Raw genomic sequence first — 27,565 nt, forward strand, 5'->3', positions numbered from 1 at the left:
AAACTGAGGTTCCATCTGCTTTCTCAGGTGGATGTAAAAGATCCCATGACACTATTTGAAAAAGAGCAAGGGTGTCCTGACCAATATTCATTCTTCAATCAAAATCAGTAAAGCAGAGTATCTGGTCATTATCACACTGCTGTTTGTGGAAGCTTGCTGTGTGCAAACTGGCTGCCTCGTTTCCTGCATTACAGCAGTGACGACACTTCAAAAGTTCAAGTCTACAAAGTGCTTTTGGATGTCCTGAGGTTGTGGAAGGTGCTACATAAATGCAAGTTTTATCTTTTTTTCTTTTTCACCTTTGTCTCTCTCCCTCCTTTCATTTACACAAGAACAACACTTCTTAAAACGCACCTCATTGACCAACCATATGGTGACCCTACTTGTTGGGCCAGATTTTGCTGGAGCAGGGCATCTTGCAGCGTGCTCCATAAGGTAGACGAGTTTGTGTATATTTAGGGTTGAATTTTACCTGGACGTTGGGGGTCCCGGTGACGGGCTGGAAGGCAGGGGGCGACACTACCTTGGCCCTGTTTTGGACCCCCGGGTGAATTCCATGATGGGCAGCCAATTAACTGCCCATTGTTGGGGTCCCTGTCCCCCTTTAAGGACAGGGATCCTGGCTCTATGAGCTGCCAGCCAATCAGAGTGTTGGCAGTTCAGTAGTACTGGCAGCACCTCTGGGAGTGGTGGCCATTGCAGGAACTAAAGGAGGCCCGGGACCAGGACCAGTGGGGGTGGGGAGGGAGGGTGGCCGTTGAGGGCGGTGGTGGGGGGGGAGGCGGTGTTGTTTGCAGAGGGGTGGCCTTTGCCAACCGGGGCCCTCCGTGGGCCACAGATTGCCCACTGAGGAGGGTCCCCTCCTCCCAGCCCACAGGGAAGCCACCTTGTTTTACTGAGCAGCCTCCTTACGTGGCAGAGGTACTCCTTCCCACTGGTAAAATACCAGCATCGGTGGGAAGAGGCCCTTAAGTGGTCATTAAATGGCTACTTAAGGGCTTCAATTGGCCTCTGGGCAGGAAAGCCGTCCTCAGCCTTCATTGCCCTGAAATAAATTCCAAGGCATTAGGAAGACAATGGCCATTCCACTCCCCACCTTCTCATGCAATTTTATGGGCCGAGATTCCCTTCCCTAGGGGGCCCATAAATTTCAGCCTTTAGCCTTTATCATTTTTTGACCATGAAGTTGGCAGAAGTGTGAACTGATCACGGCACAGCGAGGGCAACCGGGCATCTGGGACCTTAGGAACAATGGGACGAACAGGATATCTCTTGAACCAATGAGAATAAAAAACAGAAATAAACAGAGGAAGGACTGAGAAGGAGTCTGAATTAAATAGGATGAATTCAATGTCAAATCAGTATAGAAAGAGAAAGAGACTGAAAGAAAGATTGGGTTAAGAGAGGGAGATAAAAGAGATAGAAAAGAAAAGTAAGAAAAAATTGTGAAATGTTTAATTTGACATTTTAAAAATCTCCAACAACAATCCATGAACTGAAGAAATTAGTTTTCACACTTTCAATTGTTTACTTTTGAGGCAAGAGAGGTTGATTGGCAGCTATCAACAACTATCATATTAGTGGTTAGCACCGCAGCCTCACAGCTCCAGGGACCCGGGTTCGATTCTGGGTACTGCCTGTGTGGAGTTTGCAAGTTCTCTCTGTGACCGCGTGGGTTTTCGCTGGGTGCTCCGGTTTCCTCCCACAGCCAAAGACTTGCAGGTTGATAGGTATATTGGCCATTATAAAATTGCCCCTAGTGTAGGTAGGTGGTAGGGAATATGGGATTACTGTAGGGTTAGTATAAATGGGTGGTTGTTGGTCGGCACAGACTCGGTGGGCCGAAGGGCCTGTTTCAGTGCTGTATCTCTAAATTTAAAAAAAATTTTTTTTAAAAATTACAAGAGTGCTTATGCTTTGTGTGGTGAGTTTAATGAACAATTAATGTGCAAATGCAGCAACTTCATAAAACTCACAGGAATGTTAAGGGCAGGATTGCTGTTTTCACAAAGCTAAAAGCTGACTGGCGCTAATCAGCCAACAACAGGCGGCACTTTGCAATTCACATAGTACCTCTTCTCACTACAAGTTTCTGGCCGATTTGCACATCAATAACGGAGTGTGCCATTAACATGCCATTATTTTTTCAACAGATTCTGGGCCAATTCTTTGGCTCGCTGTTGATTTTTGTGATTTCTCCTCTGCAAAGCATCTTGGGATGTTTTTCTGTATTATAGGTGCTGTATAAATGCAAGTTTTACTTGTTAATGTTTTAATGTATCTCTTCAATACTTAACTGAGATGATCTGTTACTTCATTCCCCCTATGATTCCTCCCTCAGTTTGTCTGTTTTTTTAAATCTAAACATTTTCCCCATCCCTTTTGAGAAAGGTCACTGATGTATCTCAATATATCTCAATGCAAAATGCATTGTTAAATTTGTGTCATACCCTATATTGGTCCCAGTCCCTTCTCACTGACACATTACTTCAAAACCAGCTTCCCTGATGGTGTCATTAGCACTTACTTGAAGTGAAATCGCACTGTGTGATATTAACATATGAACACGTGGGCATATTCAGATGAAATTCCTTTGTCTGCTTATTTTAACACAATAATTTTTAGTTACTCCCTCTGATAAAATAACTGACAAAGGAATTTTGGACACGTGTGCATGTTAATATCACACAGCATGCATTCACCCCAGTAGTTCAAGCAAAAATATTTTAATAGTGCCAAAAATTTTAACAGGTCAGACAAAAAAATCTCAGAAGTACATTAAGGTTACATATAATTCTATGTAGCAATTAAATTTTTTAACAGGAGCCCTGATGGTGAAACTGCATCCTCTATAAATATTTGTTGCTTGTGTAAACAAACCCTTTGCTTGACTGTATGTTAAACAGTTTCCAACCAATTAGCATGTCTGCACCTTTTATTAATATTAATATGGTTTGTTCAACTTCTGCTAATTATTATCTTTCGACACTTGCTCAGGAAGGAAGAATAGAGATTTCAAAAATAATGGAATTGAAATGCCTGCAACAAAGAATTAGTGCAAACGGTTTGACTGAAAGCTGCAGAATGATTTATTATTTCAGTCCCAGGTCCTGGCCCCATAGTCTGTCAGAAAGCTTCAGCTGCTCACTACATCACAAAGTACTTATGACCAAGGAAGGCCATTCAGCCCATTTTGATACATCCATTGAGTACAATCCCACACTCCCCCTACTGCTGCATCTACTTGTTTCTCAAATGATTCCAGGATTTTCACCTCCCCCACTCTGTTCAATCCAAGTGCTGATGACTCTCGATGTGAAGATACTCTTTACAACAGTCCTAAAGTTGCCTTTTACTAGTTTGAAGCTGTGGACACCCGCCCCCACCCCCGCCAGCATCCACCTTGTCCTACTCACACAGGTTAGTGTAGTATTCCAAGCTAACCTTTTACATATTGTTTACAATCTTATATCCCTTTCTGGTGCAGTATCGCACATAATCACCGGCCCTCTTGAACAGGACATTGATCAACTCCTTGATGCACCGATGGGCTGCAGACTGGGAGGTCCCACACATTTCCCTAGTGGATTCCTGGAAAGAGCCGGCGGTGTAGAGGTTGAGAGCCGTGGTGACCTTTGGAGCCACTGTGATTGGACATCCACCAACCCCCATGAGTTTCAGCTTGTCCTGCAGCATGGTGCAGAGATCAGTAACGGCCTCCCTGGAGAGCCACAGTCTTCACTGACACTTCTGCTCAGACATTTGGAGAAAGTTCAGCCTCGGGTGGTAGACTCTTTCCTGGGGATAGGCTCCTCTGCATGCATGTGACTGTTGGCATGCTCCTCTGCACTCTTCTACACCATGCCCATCCCAAAGCTGTCCTTGTTGATTGTGATGTTGGTGATGTGCACCCGCTGTTGCCTGTACCTCTCTCCCTCTGAGCTGCCCCTCCTCCTCTATGGGGTGCTACGAGGCCTGGGTGGTGAGGTCCATGGCAAGTGTCTTCTCTCTGATTCCTAGGACTTCTACCAGAATGGCCCCTCACCCACCCCCCGCAACCCCCACCCCTCCGCCCCCACTCCCCCGAAACCTGTCCCTGAGTCCTTTCCTCGAGGCAGGTTGTACTGCCCCTTTGTGACCTGGCCAGATGCCCCACATTCCTGGCACCTTCTCCCCCCTTCTGCTGACATCTGGCATTTCCCTTTGCACACCCTGCTTCCAGCCACTGCACGCTGGCTCTCCAATGGCTCCGTTAGAGAGCCAGAACTTATCGCCCACTTCCTTGCCTTTTCACCAGGTGGGGCACTGTAGCCCCTTGGTCCCTGTGTGCCACTGATAAAACCCAAAACACCCGTAAAATTGAAGGCCTTTTAAATATCTCAATTGGTGTCTTGCCGCCTCGATGTCAGAAGTCTGCCCTCCATTGTTCCAGCCGCTGGTAAAATCCTGAAGCGACTTCCAGCCAAACACGGTCTGCCCCCATTTTATGGCTTCCCCCAGCCTCCCATCCCACCCTCCCCTCCCCCCCACCTACCTATCAACTCTCTCAATGGCCCAGTAAAATTCCATTTAACTATGTTAAAGGCAGTATATAAATGCAAGTTGTTGTTGTTTCAAGTGCTGGAAACAAGGATGGAGCTAAAGTGTCTCAGCCGGGTGAAGTGTTAGACACACTGTGTTCCAGCAACAACTTCATTAAAACGGCCCAAGGCACTCTACAGGAGTGTTATAGAACAAAATTGGACACAGAATCACATAAGGAAATATTAGAGCCAATGATGAAAAGCTTTGTCAAAGACGTAGGTTTTAAGGAGCATCTATAAGGGGAAAAGAGAGGTAGCAAAGTGAAGAGGTTTAGGAAGGAAATTTCAGAGACTAGGATCTCAGCAACTGAAGGCACAGTCGCCATAGGTGAAGTGATTAAAATCGGGGATGCTAAACAGGCCAGAATTGGAAAAGCACCCATATCTGGGAGGGTTATAGGGTTTGAGGAGGTTACAAAGGTAGGGAAGGGCAAGGCCATGGAGGGATTTGAAAACAAGGATGAGATTTTTAAAGTTCAGGTGAGCCAATGTAGGTCAGTGAATATTGATAGATGAAGGGGTTCATGGATTTCAAAAGGGAAAATCTTCCTTGACTAACCTTCTGAGGTAAGAGAGCGTAGACAATGGTAATACAGTAGATGTCATTAATCTGGATTTTCAAAAAGCCTTTGATAAGGTGCCCCATAATAGACTACTGAATAAACTTAGAGAATGTGGAGTTAGGGGACAAGTGGCAGAATCGATTAATATAAAAGCAAAATACTGCGGATGCTGGAAATCTGAAACAAAAACAAGAAATGCTGGATTCACTCAGCAGGTCTGGCAGCATCTGTGGAAAGAGAAGCAGAGTTAATGTTTCGGGTCAGTGACCCTTCTTCGGAACTGACAAATATTAGAAAAGTCACAGATTATAAACAAGTGAGGTGGGGGTTGGGCAAGAGATAACAAAGGAGAAGGTGCAGATTGGACCAGGCCACATAGCTGACCAAAAGGTCACGGAGCAAAGGCAAACAATGTGTTAATGGTGTGTTGAAAGACAAAGCATTAGTACAGATTAGGTGTGAATATACTGAATATTGAACATCAGCAAGTGCAAACCTGAAGAAAAACAACCTGAAAAAAACAGTGGGTGAGCAAACTGAACAAACTAAGATGAACTGAAATAAATACAAAAAAAGATTGTAAAAAATGTAAAAAGGAATGCCAAAAAAAAAGGAAGAAAAAATAACTAAAAATGACTAAAAATGAAAGTAAAGTGGGGGGCTGTCATGCTCTGAAATTATTGAACTCAATGTTCAGACCGGCAGGCTGTAGTGTGCCTAATCGGTAGATGAGATGCTGTTCCTCGAGCTTGCGTTGATGTTCACTGGAACACTGCAGCAATCCCAGGACAGAGATGTGAGCATGAGAGCAGGGGGGAGTGTTGAAATGGCAAGCAACCGGAAGCTCAGGGTCCTGCTTGCGGACTGAGCGGAGATGTTCCGCAAAGCGGTCACCCAGTCTGCGCTTGGTCTCCCCAATGTAGAGGAGACCACACTGTGAGCAGCGAATACAGTATACTACATTGAAAGAAGTACAAGTAAATCGCTGCTTCACCTGAAAGGAGTGTTTGGGGCCTGGGATAGTGAGGAGAGAGGAGGTAAAGGGACAGGTATTACACCTCCTGCGATTGCAATCGCAGGAGGTGTAATACCTGTCCCTTTACCTCCTCTCTCCTCACTATTTCAGGCCCCAAACACTCCTTTCAGGTGAAGCAGCGATTTACTTGTACTTCTTTCAATGTAGTATACTGTATTCGCTGCTCACAGTGTGGTCTCCTCTACATTGGGGAGACCAAGCGCAGACTGGGTGACCGCTTTGCGGAATATCTCCGCTTAGTCCGCAAGCAGGACCCTGAGCTTCCGGTTGCTTGCCATTTCAACACTCCCCCCTGCTCTCATGCTCACATCTCTGTCCTGGGATTGCTGCAGTGTTCCAGTGAACATCAACGCAAGCTCGAGGAACAGCATCTCATCTACCGATTAGGCACACTACAGCCTGCCGGTCTGAACATTGAGTTCAATAATTTCAGAGCATGACAGCCCCCCACTTTACTTTCATTTTTAGTCATTTTTAGTTATTTTTTCTTCCTTTTTTTTTTTGGCATTCCTTTTTACATTTTTTACAATCTTTTTTTGTATTTATTTCAGTTCATCTTAGTTTGTTCAGTTTGCTCACCCACTGTTTTTTTCAGGTTGTTTTTCTTCAGGTTTGCACTTGCTGATGTTCAATATTCAGTATATTCACACCTAATCTGTACTAATGCTTTGTCTTTCAACACACCATTAACACATTGTTTGCCTTTGCTCCGTGACCTTTTGGTCAGCTATGTGGCCTGGTCCAATCTGCACCTTCTCCTTTGTTATCTCTTGCCCAACCCCCACCTCACTTGTTTATAATCTGTGACTTTTCTAATATTTGTCAGTTCCGAAGAAGGGTCACTGACCCGAAACGTTAACTCTGCTTCTCTTTCCACAGATGCTGCCAGACCTGCTGAGTGAATCCAGCATTTCTTGTTTTTGTGGCAGAATCGATTGCTAGGTGGCTTTAAGACAGAAAGCTAAGAATGGGAGTGAAGGATAGTTATTCAGAAGTTGAGAAGTGGTGTTCCACAAGGATCAGTGCTGGGACCACTGCTGTTCACAATTTACGTTAACAATTCGGACTTTGGAATGAAAAACACAATTTCTAAATTTGCAGATTACACCAAGCTGGGGGGGGGGGTGTAGTGGTGGGGGGGCGAGGGTGGATAGTCAATGCTGAGGAGGACTGCAACAAATTACAGAAGCACATTAATAGACTTGCAGAATGGGCAAATACACAGATAAATGTGAGGTAGTATATTTTGGTAGGAAGAATATGGAGGTCACTTCATACTTGGAAGGTGCAATTCTAGTTAGGGTAGAGGAACAAAGATACCTCAGTGTATAAATACACCAATCACTAAACGTTGTGCCACAGGTTAGCAAGGCCATAAAAAAAAACAAGCACTAGGCTTTATTTCTAGAGGGATAGAATTGTAAAGTCGGGAAATTATGCTAAACCTGTATCGAGCATTGGTGACACCACACCTAAGAGTGCTGCATGCATTTCTGGTCACCATATTATACGAAGGATATAGAGGCACTACAGAGGATGCAGAGAAGATTTACAAGGATGATACCAGAAATGTGTGGGTATACACATCAGCAAAGCATGAACAGGCTGGGTATCTTCTCTTGAAGAAAGAAAGCTGAGGGGCAACTTAATAAAGTCCTTTAAAATTATGAAAGATAGAGCGGATACAGAGAGAATGTTTCCACTTGTGGGGAAGAAAGTCACTAAGAAATCCAATAGGTAATTCAGAAGAAACTTCTTTATCCAAAGAGTGGTGAAAATGTGGAACTCGCTACGGCAGGGAATGGTTGAAGCGAATAGTATAGATGCATTTAAGGGGAGGCTAGACAAGCATATGAGGGAGAAGGGAATAGAGGATTACAATGACAGATTTAGATGAGGAAAGATGAGAGGAGGCTCGAGTGGAGCATAAACACCAGCATAGAATGTTGGGCTGAATGGCCTGTTTCTGTGCTGTATATCCTATATAATAGAGGTTGGGAGATTAGGAGGCCAGCCAGGAGAGTATTGGAATAGTCAAATATAGAGGTAATAAAGACATGGATGAGGGTTTCAGCACCAGGTAAATTGAGGCAGGGGAAGAGTCGGGAAATGTTGTGGAGGTGGAGTAGGCAGTCTTGGTCATGGAGCAGATACGTGGTCAGAAGCTCGATGTCAAATACAACACCAAGAATGCAAACAAACTATTTCAGTCTTAGATAGTTGAAAGGGAGAGGGATGCAGTCGGTGGCTAGGGGACAGAGTTTGTGGTGGAACCAAAGACAATGGCTTCAGTTTTCCCAATATTTAACTGGAGGAAATTTTTGCTCCCATTCCCCATGCTGGTTCCCCAGTGCCATCCTGCCCCGGGCCATTTTTGTAGCGGTGGGATGGTGGGGGGGCGGGGGGGCTGGGGGGAGGGTGCCCGTCCATATGTGGTGGGTAGCCAATTCAGCTCATGAATGGTCACTGAAGGCCAATTAAAGGATCCGACTGGGATTTTCCAGTCGGCCTCCAGGTTCCCACAGGTGGCGGAGGCCAGTTTAGGTACCTGGAGGCGGCTTCCCAGCAGCAGGCTGAGGGACCAGCTCTCCAGGCAGGCCTAGAGGCCCTCCCTGTCTGCCTGAGTGCTGCAGCAGCCACAGGCCGTCCTGTCGAGGGGTTCCCCACTGCCCCCCACCCACCATAGTGGTGATCTGGCTACAAAAGCCATTTTTTAATTTTAATTTTAAAAAGTTGGAGAGAGGCTGCCTCCATCTTGAAGCACCCTCTCCCTTACTTATCTTTCATTGCAGTCTGCTGCTCCTTTCAAGATGGAAGTCCTCTGATTGGCCCTCCAGCTTTGAGAGCCCGTCTGCTGTCCTTAATTGGCCATCTCGGGGAAAATCACAATGAGTAACTGTTTCCCATACCGTCTGGGTTTCTGACCCACATTTCAGCCTGACGGTGGGGCTCAGAAGCCTGCAGGGAAAACCCAGCCCTAGGACTAAGGGGCATGGCCTAAAAATTAAAGCCAGCCCTTTCAGGAGTTAAACTGAGAAACACTTATACACGCAAAGGGTGGTAGAAGTTTGGAACTCTCTTCCGCAAAAAGCAATTGATGCTGGATCAATTGTTAATTTTAAACCTGAGATTGATAAATTTTTATTAACCCAAGGTATTGAGGGATATGGGGCAAATGGATATATGGAATTAGGTCACAGTTCAGTCTGAGCTCATGGAATGGTGGAACAGGCTTGAAGGGCTCAATGGCCTATTCTGTTCCTATATTTTAAGACCATATCAGATCAGCAAATACAGGTGGCCCCGCTCTGCAAGATCAAGGCTTAAATCAAATAAAATAACCGGAATCAAATGCACAGTTTAACAGATTTTCAGATACAGCTACTGCCCATTTACGTTCATTAACAACCTGTGCTGCCTAGTGAGAAAGTGAGAGAGAGAGAAGCAGTCATTGGGAGTTACATCTCAACCTCTAATCCAGGCTATGCAGTCAAAATCTAGCAGTATGGCCTACCTTTATTTAGACCACCCACCCAGGGGTGCTGCTTTCCAGACTGGGTGATTGCTGTAGTGACAACTGAATGAGTTGTTCTAAAAGCTGTTGGCAGTACATGGTCCTATTTTGAGAGGTTAATGGAAGACCTCTGTTCAAAGGCCAATTTTGGAGTGACTGTCAGCCATTTTGTTTTGTATAAACCATTAATAATTGTTTCACATTCCTATATTTTAACTTTACCAAGCATCCAGTCCATGACACTGAGCCCCGATTATTAGCTCAGCTCATTCACTTCAAGACTCATGCATCACCTTAGGATTGTAACCCTCATGCAATGAGAATCCTTACAGGCAACTGTCTCCAGAGCTCAGCTCAATAAGTCACTTTATAAATAAATTCTTGAGTGAATGTAATATTCGAATAATTATATCTCTGTTCTAATAAACATCTAGCCTTCTGACAGTTATTAAATAAATATTTAATTGAGTTATTGAGTTAAATCATTAAATACTGACCAGATTTCATAGGCGCATAATTTACTGACTGACATGTCTTCAAAATATAAATAATGTTCGACATTTCCGATCCCTCAGAGCAACTTGTTATTAAATAAGTAGGCACAAAACTAACAGCAGGGTTCATTAATATACAGGGAGTCTTGAGGCCAATTGTTAAGAGAATAATGATGAATTCAGAAATTAAATATATGGATACGCTTTGATCAATAGCTCACTGGACAAATTAAACAAATTGCCACTTGCCTTGGTTTCATAATTTGTTCTTCATCCTGAAAGTCTCTCTCTGTCCTTTTCTTTTCTGAATACAATTAATCATTGTTCTTTTCTGCTCAGTTTCTTTCTAACAGGTAACGACTACTTCCATAGTTCTCCCTATTCCCTTCCCAGCGACTCCTGCTTCCTGGTTGTGACCAGCCATTGGCTGAATACTGTGATATTCAGAGGCACATTACTGCCTTTAATCTGTTCCTGCAACATTAACTCAGCTCTGCAGCATCCATCCATTTTCTGGACTCTGCCTTGCCCCTCCCACATTCCCTGAAGTCCAGCTAGGTGCTGAAATTCCAAAGGTGGAGGTTGCTACTGGACCCCAGTTTGGGTAACACCCCACATCTCATCAAGCTACTGGACTCCAGTCTGGGTAACACCCCACATCTCATCAAGCTACTGGACTCCAGTCTGGGTAACACCCCACATCTCATCAAGCTACTGGATCCCAGTCTGGGTAACACCCCACATCTCATCAAGCTACTGGACTCCAGTCTGGGTAACACCCCACATCTCATCATTCTACTGGATCCCAGTCTGGGTAACACCCCACATCTCATCATTCTACTGGATCCCAGTCTGGGTAACACCCCACATCTCATCAAGCTACTGGACTCCAGTCTGGGTAACACCCCACCTCTCATCAAGCTACTGGACTCCAGTCTGGGTAACACCCCACATCTCATCATTCTACTGGATCCCAGTCTGGGTAACACCCCACCTCTCATCAAGCTACTGGACTCCAGTCTGGGTAACACCCCACATCTCATCAAGCTACTGGACTCCAGTCTGGGTAACACCCCACATCTCATCAAGCTACTGGACCCCAGTCTGGGTAACACCCCACATCTCAGCATTCTACTGGATCCCAGTCTGGGTAACACCCCACATCTCAGCATTCTACTGGACTCCAGTCTGGGTAACACCCCACATCTCATCAAGCTACTGGACCCCAGTCTGGGTAACACCCCACATCTCATCATTCTACTGGATCCCAGTCTGGGTAACACCCCACATCTCAGCATTCTACTGGATCCCAGTCTGGGTAACACCCCACCTCTCATCAAGCTACTGGACCCCAGTCTGGGTAACACCCCACCTCTCATCAAGCTACTGGATCCCAGTCTGGGTAACACCCCACATCTCATCATGCTGCTGGATCCCATCCTGGGTAACACCCCACATCTCATCATGCTCATGGATCCCATCCTGGGTAACACCCCACATCTCATCATGCTACTGGATCCCATCCTGGGTAACACCCCACATCTCATCATGCTACTGGATCCCAGGCTGGGTAACATCCCACATCTCATCATGCTGCTGGATCCCATCCTGGGTAACACCCCACATCTCATCATGCTGCTGGATCCCATCCTGGATAACACCTCACATCTCATCATGCTGCTGGATCCCATCCTGGGTAACATCCCACATCTCATCATGCTGCTGGATCCCATCCTGGATAACACCTCACATCTCATCATGCTGCTGGATCCCATCCTGGGTAACACCCCACATCTCATCATGCTACTGGATCCCATCCTGGGTAACACCCCACATCTCATCATGCTGCTGGATCCCAGTCTGGGTAACAACCCACATCTCATCATGCTACTGGACCCCTGTCTGGGTAACACCCCACATCTCATCATGCTACTGGACCCCTGTCTGGGTAACACCCCACATCTCATCATGCTACTGGACCCCAGTCTGGGTAACACCCCACATCTCATCATGCTGCTGGATCCCATCCTGGGTAACACCCCACATCTCATCATGCTGCTGGATCCTATCCTGGGTAACACCCCACATCTCATCATGCTACTGGATCCTATCCTGGGTAACACCCCACATCTCATCATGCTACTGGATCCTATCCTGGGTAACACCCCACATCTCATCATGCTACTGGACCCCAGTCTGGGTAACACCCCACATCTCATCATGCTGCTGGATCCCATCCTGGGTAACCCCCACATCTCATCATGCTGCTGGACCCCAGTCTGGGTAACACTCCACATCTCATTATGCTACTGGACTCTCTTCTCAGCTACAAACCATCTTCTTAAAGCCCTCTCCCTGTCTCCTCCGCCCTCTGCTCCAACAAGTGTGAGGAGCTCCTGAACTTCTTTGTCACAAAGATTGAGACCATCCATTCAGCTTCCTCTGCCACTTCCCTGTCTTGCTGTAGCCCAGTGGACAAAGCTTCACCTAAGGTTCCCCCAATGTCCTAGCATTGAACTTACTTCTTTCTTTAGTTTCTCTCCAATCTCCTCCCTTCATGCCCACCCCAAGCTCATCTTGTCCATGAGACCCACCTCCTGCTCCCTCCGATCGTGTTTTTGGGATCCTTAAGGGGGAGGGGGAGCACCCCCAAGTCGTGGTCCACATAGGCACCAACGACATAGGTAGGAAGAGAGATGGGGATTTAAGGCAGAAATTCAGGGAGCTAGGGTGGAAGCTTAGAGCGAGAACAACCAGAGTTGTTATCTCTGGGTTGTTGCCTGTGCCACGTGCTAGCGAAGAGAGGAATAGGGAGAGAGAGGAGTTGAACACGTGGCTGCAGGGATGGTGTAGGAGGGAGGGTTTTGGTTTCCTGGATAATTGGGGCTCTTTCTGGGGTAGGTGGGACCTCTACAAACAGGATGGTCTTCACCTGAACCAGAGGGGTACCAATATCCTGGGGGGGAGATTTGTTAGTGCTCTTCGGGGGGGTTTAAACTAAATCAGCAGGGGAATGGGAACCTAAATTGCAGTGCCAGTGTACAGGCTGTTGAGAGTAGTGAGGTAGGGGATAAGGTTACAGGGACGCAAGAGGGCACTGGCAAGCAAGAACTTGGTTTAAAGTGTGTCTACTTCAACGCCAGGAGCATCCGGAATAAGGTGGGTGAGCTTGCAGCATGGGTTGGTACCTGGGATCCTGATGTTGTGGCCATTTCGGAGACATGGGTAGAGCAGGGGCAGGAATGGATGTTGCAGGTTCCGGGATTTAGATGTTTCAGAAAGAACAGAGAAGAGGGTAAAAGAGGGGGGGGTGTGGCATTGTTAATCAAGGAAAGTATTACAGCGGCAGAAAGGACGTTTGAGGACTCGTCTACTGAGGTAGTATGGGCCGAGGTTAGAAACAGGAGAGGAGAGGTCACCCTGTTGGGAGTTTTCTATAGACCTCCGAATAGTTCCAGAGATGTAGAGGAAAGGATAGCGAAGATGATTCTCGACAGGAGCGAGAGTAACAGGGTAGTGGTTATGGGGGACTTTAACTTTCCAAATATTGACTGGAAATACTATAGTTCGAGTACTTTAGATGGGTCTGTTTTTGTCCAGTGTGTGCAGGAGGGTTTTCTGACACAGTATGTGGACAGGCCAACCAGGGGCGATGCCACATTGGATTTGGTACTGGGTAATGAACCCGGCCAGGTGTTCGATTTAGATGTAGGTGAGCACTTTGGCGATAGTGATAACAATTCGGTTAGGTTTACCTTAGCGATGGGCAGGGACAGGTATATACCGCAGGGCAAGAATTATAGCTGGGGGAAAGGAAATTATGACGCGATTAGGCAAGATTTAGGATGTGTAGGATGGGGAAGGAAACTGCAGGGGATGGGCACAAACGAAATGTGGAGCTTATTCAAGGAGCAGCTAATGCGTGTCCTTGATAAGTATGTACCTGTCAGGCAGGGAGGAAGTTGTCGAGCAAGGGAGCCGTGGTTTACTCAAGAAGTTGAAGCGCTTGTCAAGAGGAAGAGGGCGGCTTATGTTAGGATGAGACGTGAAGGCTCAGTTAGGGCGCTTGAGAGTTACAAGCTAGCCAGGAAGGATCTAAAGGGAGGGCTAAGAAGAGCAAGGAGAGGACACGAGAAGTCATTGGCGGATAGGATCAAAGAAAACCCTAAGGCTTTCTATAGGTATATCAGGAATAAACGAATGATAAGAGTTAGAACAGGGCCAATCAAGGATAGTAGTGGGAAGTTGTGTGCGGAATCAGAGGAGATAGGGGAAGCGTTAAATGAATATTTTTCGTCAGTATTTACAGTAGAGAAAGAAAATGTTGCCGAGGAGATTACTGAGATACAGCCTACTAGGCTAGATGGGATTGAGATTCACAAGGAGGAGGTGTTAGCAATTTTGGAAAGAGTGAAAATAGATAAGTCCCCTGGGCCAGATGGGATTTATCCTAGGATTCTCTGGGAAGCCAGGGAGGAGATTGCAGAGCCGTTGTTGTTGATCTTCAAGTCGTCATTGTCGACAGGAGTAGTGCCGGAGGACTGGAGGATAGCAAATGTTGTCCCCTTGTTCAAGAAGGGGAGTAGAGACAGCCCTGGTAATTATAGACCTGTGAGCCTTACTTCGGTTGTGGGTAAAATGTTGGAAAAGGTTATAAGAGACAGGATTTATAATCATCTTGAAAAGAATAAGTTCATTTGCGATAGTCAGCACGGTTTTGTGAAAGGTAGGTCGTGCCTCACAAACCTTATTGAGTTTTTCGAGAAGGTGACCAAACAGGTGGATGAGGGTAAAGCCGTGGATGTGGTGTATATGGATTTCAGTAAGGCGTTTGATAAGGTTCCCCACGGTAGGCTATTGCAGAAAATACGCAAGTATGGGGTTGAAGGTGATTTAGAGCTTTGGATCAGAAATTGGCTAGCTGAAAGAAGACAGAGGGTGGTGGTTGATGGCAAATGTTCATCCTGGAGTTTAGTTACTAGTGGTGTACCGCAAGGTTCTGTTTTGGGGCCACTGCTGTTTGTCATTTTTATAAACGACCTGGATGAGGGTGTAGAAGGGTGGGTTAGTAAATTTGCGGATGACACGAAGGTCGGTGGAGTTGTGGATAGTGTCGAAGGGTGTTGTAGGGTACAGAGGGACATAGATAGGCTGCAGAGCTGGGCTGAGAGATGGCAAATGGAGTTTAATGCGGAGAAGTGTGAGGTGATTCACTTTGGAAGGAGTAACAGGAATGCAGAGTACTGGGCTAATGGGAAGATTCTTGGTAGTGTAGATGAGCAGAGAGATCTTGGTATCCAGGTACATAAATCCCTGAAAGTTGCTACCCAGGTTAATAGGGCTGTTAAGAAGGCATATGGTGTGTTAGCCTTTATTAGTAGGGGGATCGAGTTTCAGAGCCACGGGTCATGATGCAGCTGTACAAAACTCTGGTGAGGCCGCACCTGGAGTATTGCGTGCAGTTCTGGTCACCGCATTATAGGAAGGATGTCGAAGCTTTGGAAAGGGTGCAGAGGAGATTTACTAGGATGTTGCCTGGTATGGAAGGAAGGTCTTACGAGGAAAGGCTGAGGGACTTGGGGTTGTTTTCGTTAGAGAGAAGGAGGAGGAGAGGTGACTTAATAGAGACATACAAGATAATCAGAGGGTTAGATAGGGTGGATAGTGAGAGTCTTTTTCCTCGGATGAGGATGGCAAACACGAGGGGCATAGCTTTAAGTTGAGGGGTGAAAGATATAGGACAGATGTCAGAGGTAGTTTCTTTACGCAGAGAGTAGTAGGGGCGTGGAACGCCCTGCCTGCAACAGTAGTAGACTCGCCAACTTTAAGGGCATTTAAGTGGTCATTGGATAGACATATGGATGTAAATGGAATAGTGTAGGTCAGATGATCGGCGCAACATCGAGGGCCGAAGGGCCTGTACTGCGCTGTAATATTCTAATTCTAATTCTAATTCTAATCTCTACCATGCTGCTGACCACCGAACTTCCCTTCCTGTGCCCCATGTTAGCTGATATTATTAACAGATCCCTCTCCTCAGCTACAGTTCCCCACCCCTTCAAATTTACCCTCATCACCTCTCCTCATAAAAACCACCCCTGACCTCCCAAATCTGTGCCCATCTTTCCCAGAACTCCACTGGCCTGAAGTTTAGGCCCTGTTGGGACCAGGAACAGAGGCGAGCAGGTGCTCCATCCCACCCCTGGGCTATTTTCACAGAGGTAGGATGATGGAGGGGTGTGGCAGGGCTACCCGCCCGCACACGTCAAGCAGACAATTAAAGCAATTAAGGGCCTTATAAGGCCTGTTAATAGAGGCTGATTGGGATTTTCCAGTCAGTGTCCGGGTCCCCAGAGGTAGCAGGGGACTGTTTAACTGCCTGGAAGCGGCCTCTTGGCAGCAGATCTGGGGGATCAGTACTCCAGGCAGGCCTAGAGGCCCTCCCTGCCTGCCTGAGTGCAGCAGTAGCTGGAGGCCGCCCTGTCGAGGGGATGCTCTTCCCACCAACCACCCCCCGCCACCTCCCCCCCCACCCCCACTGTGGTGGCCTGGCTGCAAAAGCCTTATTTTAAAACTTTTAAAAAGTAGGAGAGCGGATGCCTCCATTTTGAAACGCCCTGTCCCTCACTTACCTTCAATTGCAACCTACCACTACTTTCAAGCTGGACGACCTTTGATTGGACCTCCATCTTCGAGAGCCCGCCCGCCCGCCCACCATCCTTACTTGGACGGCAAGTCCCCACTCTGGCCGTTAATTGGCCACTCCAGGGAAAATCACAACGGGCTGGATTTTAAGGGCCCGTCGTCGCTCCTGATGGTGAGCTCAAAAAATGGCGGCCCGTGCGACGACTCATTTAAACAATCATGTGGAGGGGACGGGCTGTCCATCACCAGCAATGGCGTCAGCTACCTGTGCACGGGCGCTGGCGCCACTTTTAAAGGGCAGACAACTCTGCCAGCAAATTTGAATTTTTAAAGTGACCCTCTCCCCAAAAATTTACAAAATAAAATTGGAACGCCCCTTTCCAACCCCCAATAAAAATTACAGTATTGGCCTTTTCCCCTCCCAAAACACTTACCTTTTAAATCTGACCTTACCTCCCACAGACTGCACAAAATTTAAAGTTCACCCCTTCCCACCATCCCCTACACTCATTACATTTATTTGACCCCGTCCCCGCCCCCGCACTGGTAATCTTAACTCCTCCTCCCTCCCCACCAGTGTCACGCCTGCTTTCCCCAGACAGGGAATGGAAGGCGCAGGAGTGCTGGACGCTGCACTGAGGATCATGGTGGGTCTGGAAGACTGGGGGTAAGTTCACTTAAATTTATTCATGGCGTTGATTTAAATATTTGAAATTGAAGTTCCATTGCCCAGTGGCGGTGGGGCCCAGCCCAGGCCCTCCCGGCGTCGGCCTTCGTGGCAGGTCTCTGGCAGAACGATCTTCTGGCGCACCCACCCTCCCCCCCACCCCGGCCATGGAGCCTGACATTGTGGGCTTGGTAAAATCCAGCCCTATGAGTGACTATTACCCACATGGGTTCTGACCCACATTTGAGCCTGATGGCAGGGTTCAGAAGCTCGCAGGGAAAATCCTCGACTCCCCAAACAGCAGAAATTGTTTCTCTCTATCTAGCCTTTCAGCTCCCCTTAATATCTTGTAAACTTTGATAAAATCACCCTTTAACCTTCTAAATTCCAGAGAATACAACATTAATTTGTGTAATCTCTCCTTGTAATTTAATCCTTGGAAAAAAGGTATCATTCTAGAAAATCTACACTGCACTCCATCCAACGCCAACATATCCTTCCTAAGGTGTGGTGCCCAGAACTGCTCACAGTACTCCAAGTGTGGTCTAACCAGAACTTTGTATAGCTGAAGCATGACTTGTACTCCCTTCTAGTCTTCTAGATATAAAGTGCAGTGTTTCATTAGCCTTTTTGATTATTTTCTGTATCTGTTTGTGACATTTTAGTGATCTGTATACCTGGACCCCCAATTCTCTTGGACCTCCACTGTTTCTAGCTGTTCAGAGTTTAAAAATTACCCTGTTCTATTATTTTTAGGTCCAAAGTGGATGACCTCACATTTGCCTATGTTGAAATCCATTTACCAGGGTTTTGCCCATTCACTTAATCTATCAATAACTCTTTGTACTTTTATGCTTCCATCTACATTGCTTACAATGCCACCTATCTTTGTGTCACTGGCAGTCTTGGCTACTTGGCTTGCTATCACATCATCTAAGTCATTAATAAATTTGGGAAAGAATTGGAACCCCAACACAGATCTTTGCGGGACACCGCTAGTCACATCCCGCCAATTAGATTAAATAAAAACAGAAAATGCTGGGAATACCCAGCAGATCTGGCAACATCTATGGAGAGAGAACTGATGAAAGGTCATCGACCTGAAGCATTAAACTCTGTTTCTCTCGCCACCGATGCTGCCTGACCGGCCATGTTTTTCCAGCATTTTCTGTTTTTATTTCAGATTTTCAGCATCTGCAGGATTTTGCTTTTGTATTACTGACAATTAGATTACCCGCCCAGTATCTCTACTCTCTGTCTCCTGCTGCTCAGCCAATTTCCTAATCAGATCAATAATCTGTCTCCAATTCCACAAGCTTCAACTTTAGCTATCAGTCTCTTATGAGGGATTTTATGAAATGCCTTCTGGAAGTCCAAACTCCTTTTTTTTTATCCGTTCACGGGATGTGGGCGTCACTGGCTAGGCCAGCCTTCATTGCCCATCCCTAATTTCCCTTGAGAAGCTGGTGATGAGCTGCCTTCTTGAACCACTGCAGTCCATGTGGGGGTAGGTACACCCACAGTGCTGTTAGGAAGGGAGTTCCAGGATTTTGTCCCAGCGACAGTGAAGAAACGGCTGTATAGTTCCAAGTCAGGATGATGTATGGCTTGGAGGGGAACTTGCAGGTGGTGGTTTTCCCATGCATCTGCTGCCCTTGTCCTTCTAGGTGGTAGAGGTCGTGGGTTTGGAAGGTGCGACTTAACTGTCTGATGCATTGTCCATACCTGGTATCAAGTTCAGGAACCATCCAGGTCTTGAGAGCTGGCCCCGTGATTAGACGTTACTGCAGCTGGTAACTTAAAGACAAGATGGTAGGGGAATTAATTTTAACCAAAACTCTGTTTTAAAAGCAAATTGTCTAGACCCCCATTACCTATTTGGAGATACCCTCATTTTAACAGTGGAGACTGTCATTTCAGGTTGTTGTTATTTACCTGAATTGACGCAGTGAGGGGTGATAGGGGGGCTGCCTGTGTGCATTGCTGAGGGATGCCATAGACTGAATGGGAGATGGCATTCCCAGGGCTCAAAGCTGAAGTAGCGGCAGTGCACTCCAGACAAACCAGTACCAGCTGAGCACACAACAGTAAAAGAAGGAAGAACTTGCATTTATACAATATCTTATCAGATCATAGGGATATCCCAAAGCCCTTTACAGCCAATGAAATTTTCTTTGAAGTGTAGTTTCTGTTGTGCAGGCAAATGTGCAGTGTGCAAAAAAAATCTCCTCTCCCTCCTCCTGAGCATATACCTAAATTCCCAACATAGGCCCATAGCTGCCAGAACCTCGATGGTCAGCATTAATTCCTAGTGGTGGCCTGTTCAAATTGCAAGTTTATCAGCTAACTCACTGCAATACCACATACTGTAAATATCCAAACTGCAATCAGTGACTGCAATGTATCTTCAAAGGAGATGAAAATACATTATTGCAAAAAGTGGGGTTCAAGCAGGATTTGTCGAATTAGCCCAGATAAATAGCAACAGAGTATTAAATAAAACAAGAAACAGACTAGTAAGGGAATCATTACACTGCTTTAAGAGCCACACTATGTCAGGACTTTTCAAAGACTGGTGTCCATTTGACTTCAGTTCAAACCAGATTTCCATTTGTTGATAAAAAAGTGTCTGAAAATACTCTCTTTAAAGAAAAAAACAGGAAACTCATATTAGAAAACTTCTGCCTATCAAAGCACAATTTTACACCATCTGCAATTCTGTCATGAGTCAGTGAGACTGCACTGTAAACACAAGCCATTCATTTATTTTAATTTAACTGCACAGTGAATGTCATTCCTCTGTCTCAATCGCCAGCAGTAAATTAATTGACACCAAACTAGCAGACAGAACTCAGATCAAAGGACAAATGTAGACAGCTGAGATGAACAGTTTCTGGAAACAAAGAGCGAAAATGGCAACTAAAGATTTTTCATTATGGCCAGCTAATTATCAGGAATTCTGGACTTAACTATTCAGGCATAGAATTAAAAACCTTAATTATATTGTCACCTTTATCCCGTGCTTCTCAAGCCTACAGACGAATCCATTTACTCTAATTGCTACTGATCAGGAGACGTTGATGGCAATGTCTCCGAGGGGGAAAAGCTGTACACAGTCAGAATCGGAGAGGCGACACTTTCCCCTAGTGCACAGTCTGCTAACATCGACATTGCAGAATAATGAAAATATTTTAATGGGACAAATGCACATTGCAGGACTCAAGTCTGGCACTGGTGAGAGGGCACATTACTGTGAGCAGGAAACAAAAGGCTTTTGTTCTACAGAAGCAAGAGGAATGTTGAGTAAACCTTGTTCCTCATATGTTCTTACTCCAGTTGATTGCTGGTATAACCCTGTATCAGTCTGGTGTGACATCAATTTCCACAAAAATAAAACGAGAAAAAAACAAGCTTGAGCAGATGCTCCCTGCATGTAGGGCCCATTGACATCAGTCCTGATTTTAAGTGGGAATAATAGTATGGCTCCAGCGGAGAAAGTGTCAGGATTCCCCAGCTTTATTACCTGAGGCCCAAACCATTTTAAACTCCAGGCCTCTGTCAATTATACCAGGCTCCACTCCTGTCCGAGTCATGGTGCCAAAGATGTCAGGCTGGCTGGCTGGCATGAGTCAGGCAAGCCCTGTAGGTGGCCACGGCCAGAGACATTTGGGAACAGTTGGTAAATTGAGAAGGACCCTAGATTTCCATGTGGGACTTGGAGAAGCACTCCTGGAGATCTCTTACCAATTTCTTTGCCACCCCAACTTCCCCATCCAAACACTCGCCTCCATACAACAACAAAACTTCTGACTCATCAAGCACCCCATTTGAAGTATTGCCTCCAGCATGTGGCTGTAACACAAGGAATCCTAACTGACTTAAATTCTCCAGAATTCTTTTTTCCAAAAATATACTTTATTCATAAAACTTGTAAAAATACATTACATAACAGTTCAAATTTGACATTACATAAAGTGCAATGCAGATCAGTTTCTTTCAATACAGTACATGAAATGCTTCGCTACACTTGTACTGTACATTTACATTATGTCAAACATTCTCTGATGCGTACAGCCGGAGGGTTTTTAGACAGTTTCCAGCCCCTCGATATACTGTGCGGGAGGACCTTACACAGTGGAGTTTCCCCATTGAGCCTTTGCAGAGGCTGCCCCAAGCTGTAGTCCGTCCCTCAGCACGTAGTCCTGGATCTTGGAATGTGCCAGTCTGCAACACTTGGTCATTGACAGCTCTTTGCACTGGAAGACCAGCAAGTTTCAGGCAGACCAAAGTGCGTCTTTCACCGACTTGATGGTCCTCCAGCAGCAGTTTATGTTTATCTCAGTGTGGGTCCCTGGGAACAGCCTGTAGAGCACTTAAATTCTCCAGAATTTTTCCCCCCAAAAATATACTTTATTCATTAAAATTGTAAAAATATCAGTTCAAATTTGACATTACATAAAGTGCAATACAAATAAGTTTCTTCAATACAGTTTTCATGCTAGGCCCCCACTGCCAAGAATGAGGCACATTAATTTTGTCATGAACATTGATTTTAAACTGTTGCTGGAGTGGGGAAATGACATGTTAAACAGATCAGCCATGGCTGGAAAAGATGTTTGCATATTAACAGTCAATGCTTGGAAGTAAAGGCCTGCTCAGGTCGGGAAAAGAACCCGACCCGAACCCAACCGATCCACAGTGGACCCGAGCCCAACCAGACCCGAGTCCCTCCAATTTCACCCCGAGCCCGACCCAACCCGGGCCCGACCCCACTCAACCCGACCCGAGCCCGACCTGACCATCCTTTTACATACCTTCGGACTCGGAACCTCCAGGAAGCTGCAGCGCATGCATGATGACATCATAGTGACATCACTCGCCCACTGCGCAGACTCAGTTTTGTCTCGGCTAAGCTAAGTTTTTTATTTTTAATACTTACCGGCAGAGCATTTATCGTGTGTGTTCGGCCTGACCTGACCCGAGCACGACCCGGACTCGGCCCGACCCGACCCGAGCCCAAAAGCCAGACCCAGAAGATGGGCCCAACCTGACTCGAACCTGACACATGTCGGTCGGGTCCCATTGGGTTTGGGTTGGGTAGCAGGCCTTTACTTGGAAGGACAAAGGACCATTCCCTAACACATTCAACCCATAATGGACCTTGATCACCAGGTATTGTGTGTAAGAGGAGCATTCCAGAGACTGCTAAGGTGATACAATCCAGGGCTGGTTAGACCAACTGGCCACATGACTAACTGGCTGTTCCAGGGTCTTTTGAACTAGCTCCAGAGACTTTGAACTCAGAAAGACTGTTTGTTCCTGGACTAAGATCTCTCCTGTTTGCTCCCATCTCTTTCTCACAAGCCTCTGAATTCACTGAAGACGCATGTACCCCAAGAGAGAAAAAGCTCCTACAGTGAACAAGGTTTAAGAAGAATACTGGGCCCCAACGAAAAGCAAGATCTACCTACAATCAAGGACTCTACAGTGAGCTCAAAGAACCATAACAACAACGCTTCAGATATTGCCTCAAACTTTTCCACTTTATTTTCCTTCTGCTCTTTTTTTGCCTCTATTTGCATGTGTGCTAGCGTGGGCGCGTTGTGTATCCATAGGCGTTAGCTAAATTGGAGTTTAAGTTCAAGTTTAATAAATTTCAACTTTTCTTCTTTAAACCTAAGAAAACCTGTTTGTGCTGGTTTCTTTGCCTTATAATTGAAAAGCGGTGAACAAGAATTCACCAAGGGGGAGCTAAAAACACAATGTGTTTAAAAAATAAAACCCTGTTACGGTAAGACCAGGTGAAGGCTGAGAAGGACCCCTAGACATCTTTCTCACCTGGTCGGAACAGAAATTGGGGACTACCATCTGGGATTTTACCCACAGGCAAAAAAGAAAAATTGCAAGTGGGAAGCCAAATTGTTCACAATCAAAAAAGAGCAAGGTTTCAATACAGGTTTCCTTGTGGTTGTGTGTGCCTGAATACTAACATGTCTGAGACTGAAGCTAGTAGCTCCCCAAGCCAGGGTGAAGTAACTTGGGATAAGTTAAAAGCACTGTCTATGGAGGAGTTGAGGAAAATGGCTGAGCAGTGTGGGATCACTGTACGTGGCAAGGCTAGGAAGCCTGAACATCCAACCATTTTTTCCTTGAATCGGAGGAAGCAGAAGCAGTGCTAGAAGTAGACCCTGACAGGTTGTGGCTAGCAAAGCTACAACAGAGGAAACTTGAATTAGAGAGAAAAGAGAGAAATAGGCAGGAGAGGGAGAAAGTGAGAGCCTTTCAGAAGGAACATGAAGAAAAAGAAAGACAGGAGAAAGAAAAAGAGAGGCAGGAGAGAGAGAGAGAGAAAGAACCTTCCAGAAAGAATGCGAAGAAAGAGATCTAAGGCGGCTTGAGTTAAGAAGGGGAGTAACTCCAGTGAAAGCATGGCCAATATGGAGGAGCATATTTCAGGGCTGTGTACAAAATTGTTAAAACTAGCTCAACTAATTCCAAAATTTAATGAGGATGATGTAGAAACATTTTTTGTGTCCTTTGAGAAACAGGCAAGGCAGCTAAAATGGCCAGCTGAGACCTGGCCTCTTTTATTACAAAGCAAGCTAACCAGAAAAGCCCATGAGGTTTATTCCCTATTACCAGATGAGAGTTCATCAAACTATGAACTGACAAAAATTGCTATCCTCGGGGCATATGAATTAGTACCCGAAACCTATCGCCAAAAGTTTAGAACCCTCAAGAAGCAAGCTAATCAAACTTATCTGGAGTTTGAAATCAGTAAGCAGCTGGCTTTTGACCAGTGACTGAGGGCTCTTAAAGTACAGCTCAGCTATGAGAGTCTCAAGAAAGTAATTCTGTTCGAAGAATTTAAAAACTCTCTCCCACTCTCTTTGTCGAGGAGCAGCGGAATCAGCGAGCCCGGCAAGCGGCCGTTCTGGCCAATGGGTTTGCTTTAATTTATAAGTCAGTTTCCCAGGGGAGAACCTTTCCAAGTCAATCCCACAAATCCAAAAAGGACAAAGGGTGGGAAGTTGATAGGAGCCCAAGCAGCCTTGGGAGAGAAAGAAAAGCAGGAGACACAGGGGGTCCTCCTCCCGGAGACCTGTGTGTTTCCATTGTAATAAAGCAGGGCATTTAAAAGCTGACTGCTGAAAACTAAAGGGAAAACCTGTAAGGTTAATCAGGGCACACCTGCTCAGTGAAGTAGCGAACCTGATGGAAAGCACAGCAGAACAAGCTGTGGCTTTAACTGCAGTAAGAGTGAGACCCAGGAAGCTTACGGCTGCAAGTGCAGGAACATTTAATAGGATTCCTGAAGGTTATCAGGGTTTTGTGTTTGAAGGGAAAGTAACCCCATTCCCCTCGAGTGGGGCAAGCAAGCCCACAATAATTCTCAGGGACACAGGGGCCACTAGATCCCTTTTACTGGGAAAAGACTGACCTTTCCCCCAGAGATTGCAGTGAACACCAAAATGGTGGTGAATGGTATTGGAGGGCAATGTATGCCTGTACCTGGAGTGTGACCTGTTTGGGGACCAGTGACCATAGGGATTGTCCCTAGTTTGCCTGTGGATGGGGTTGACCTGCTCCTAGGTAATGATCTGGCAGGGGTGAAGGTGATAGCCCCTCCAGTAGTGAAAGAAAGACTACAGGAGGTCAGAGACACAGGGCAGTGGCAGGAGACGGACCCTGACAGTTTCCCTGAATGTGTAGTGGATAAGGCCATGAACAAACCAACTCCCCCAGAGGAGACTGAAACTGCAGGCAGATGACCAGGTCCGTCTGTCTGAGACTTTCTTTGGAAAGTTAGGAGACACAGGGAATGAATTAAATGGATTTTTACTAGCTGAGGCTCAGCGAGCTGACCCATATTGCAAGAGTTAGCACAGGCTGCCCAGTCTGAAAGTGAAGCAGAGGGAGCCCCTGATTGCTACTATTTAAAGAATGAGGTATTGATGAGAAAGTGGAGTTCTCCTCACAGACCTGAGAGCAAGGAGTGGGCAATAGCTCACTAGTTAGTGGTGCCGCAGATATACCAGAGAGAAATATTAAGAAGGGCCCACGAGACTACAGAGGCTGTACATGTCAGTATACGAAAAACCAAAGCCTGCATAAGACAGCAGTTTAACTGGCCAAAACTCCACAAAGATGTGGTGGAGCACTGCAGGAGTTGCCACATGTGCCAGGTTGAGGGGAAACCCCAACTTATAGTGAAACCTGCACCCCTAAGTCCTGTAACAGTGTTAGGAGGATCCTCCAGCAGAGGGCTGGTGGTCAGTAAGGGACCCCTGCTGAGAACAAAAAGGGACATGGCTGGCAAAAGGTTAGACAGGGAAGGGGAAAAAGTGACCAAGAGGACAGGTGAAAAGAAGTCCAGCAGGAATCCCGGATGAAACCCCTTACTTTCTGGTCAGCCAACCTCGAAAAAATGTGAAAAGGTAGACCCTACATCCACTGAATGTTCAGGATAGATCCGCCCACTACTGACTCTCCTGAGAAAAAAAAATTCCAACTTAGGGCTAATTTAAGCTAACCATCTCAAAGACCCTAGGCAGCCATGGAAATGGGCAAACTGAAGAAAAACCTCGCCCCCCGCCCCCCGCCCCCCCAAAAAACACATTTTTTTTGGGATGCCAAAAAGGCAGGGGGTGCAGTTTTAATAAGTTTTAGAATTTATGAATGAATGTGAATGAATGAGAGAGAGAGGGATGCATGTTTCTCCCCTGTATCTTATATTTTATCTCATGACCCTTTTAATGAATACTGCTCTCTTTAAAAATCGCATTTCATTCCGCTGGGTGTTGAGGTGTCATGCTAGGCCCCCACCTGCCAAGAATGAGGCATATTAATTTTGTCATGAACATTGATTTTAAACTGTTGCTGGAGTGAGAAAATGACTTGTTAAACAGATCAACCATGGCTGGAAAATACATTTACATATTAACAGACAGTGCTTGTAAGGGCAAAGGACCATTCCCTGACACATTTAACCCATAATGGATCTTGATCACCAAATATTGTGTGTAAGAGGAGCATTCCAGAAACTGCTAAGGTGATACAATCTGCTCACATGACTAATTGGCTGTTCCAGGGCCCTTTGAACTAGTTCCAGAGAGATTGAACTCAGAAAGACTGTTTGTTCCTGGACTGAGAAGATCGCTCCTACCTGCTCCCCTCCCTTTCTCACAAGCCTCTGAATCCACTGAAGACACATGAACCCCAAGAGAGAAAAGTCTCCTACAGCGAACAAGGTTTAAGAAGAATACTGTGCCCCAACGAAAAGCAAGATCTACCTACAATCAAGAACTCTACAGTGAGCTCAAAGAACCGTAACAACAACTCTTCAGATATTGCCTCAAACTTTTCCACTTTATTTTCCTTCTGCTCTTTTTTGTCTGTGTATGTATCACGTATGCATGCTAGCGTGGATGCGTTGTGTATCCGTAGACGTCAACCAAATTAGAGTTTAAGTTCAAGTTTAATAAATTTCAACTTTTGTTCTTTAAACCTAAGAAAGCCTGTTTGTGCTGGTTTCTTTGCCTTATAATTGAAAAGCGGTGAACAAGAATTCACCAAGGGGGAGCTAAAAACACAGTGTGTTTGAAAAATAAAACCCTGTTACAGTAAGACCAGGTGAAGGCTCAGAAGGACCCCTAGACACCTTTCTCACCTGATCATAACACAGTACATAAGGTGCCTCACTACACTTGCCTTTACAGGTTATATTTGCAATGTACATTTATGCTACATGTCCAACATTCTCTGGTGCGTACAGCTTGAGGGGTTTTACACAGGTTCCAGCCCCTTCGTATACCATGGCTGGAGGGCATTACCCCATTGAGCCTTTGTAGTGGCTGCCCCAAGCTTTAGTGCGTCCCTCAGCATGTAGTCCTGAACCTCAGAATGTGCCATCTGCATTACTCGGTCATTGACAACTCTGGACTGGAAGACCAGCAAGTTTCAAGCAGATTAAAGTGCATCTTTCACCAAGTTGATGGTCCTCTAGCAGCAGTTGATGCTTATCTTGGTGTACGACCCGGGGAACAGCCCACAGAGCACTGAA

Source organism: Heterodontus francisci, chromosome 4 (genome assembly GCF_036365525.1).
Source record: "Heterodontus francisci isolate sHetFra1 chromosome 4, sHetFra1.hap1, whole genome shotgun sequence".
NCBI lineage: Eukaryota > Metazoa > Chordata > Chondrichthyes > Heterodontiformes > Heterodontidae > Heterodontus > Heterodontus francisci.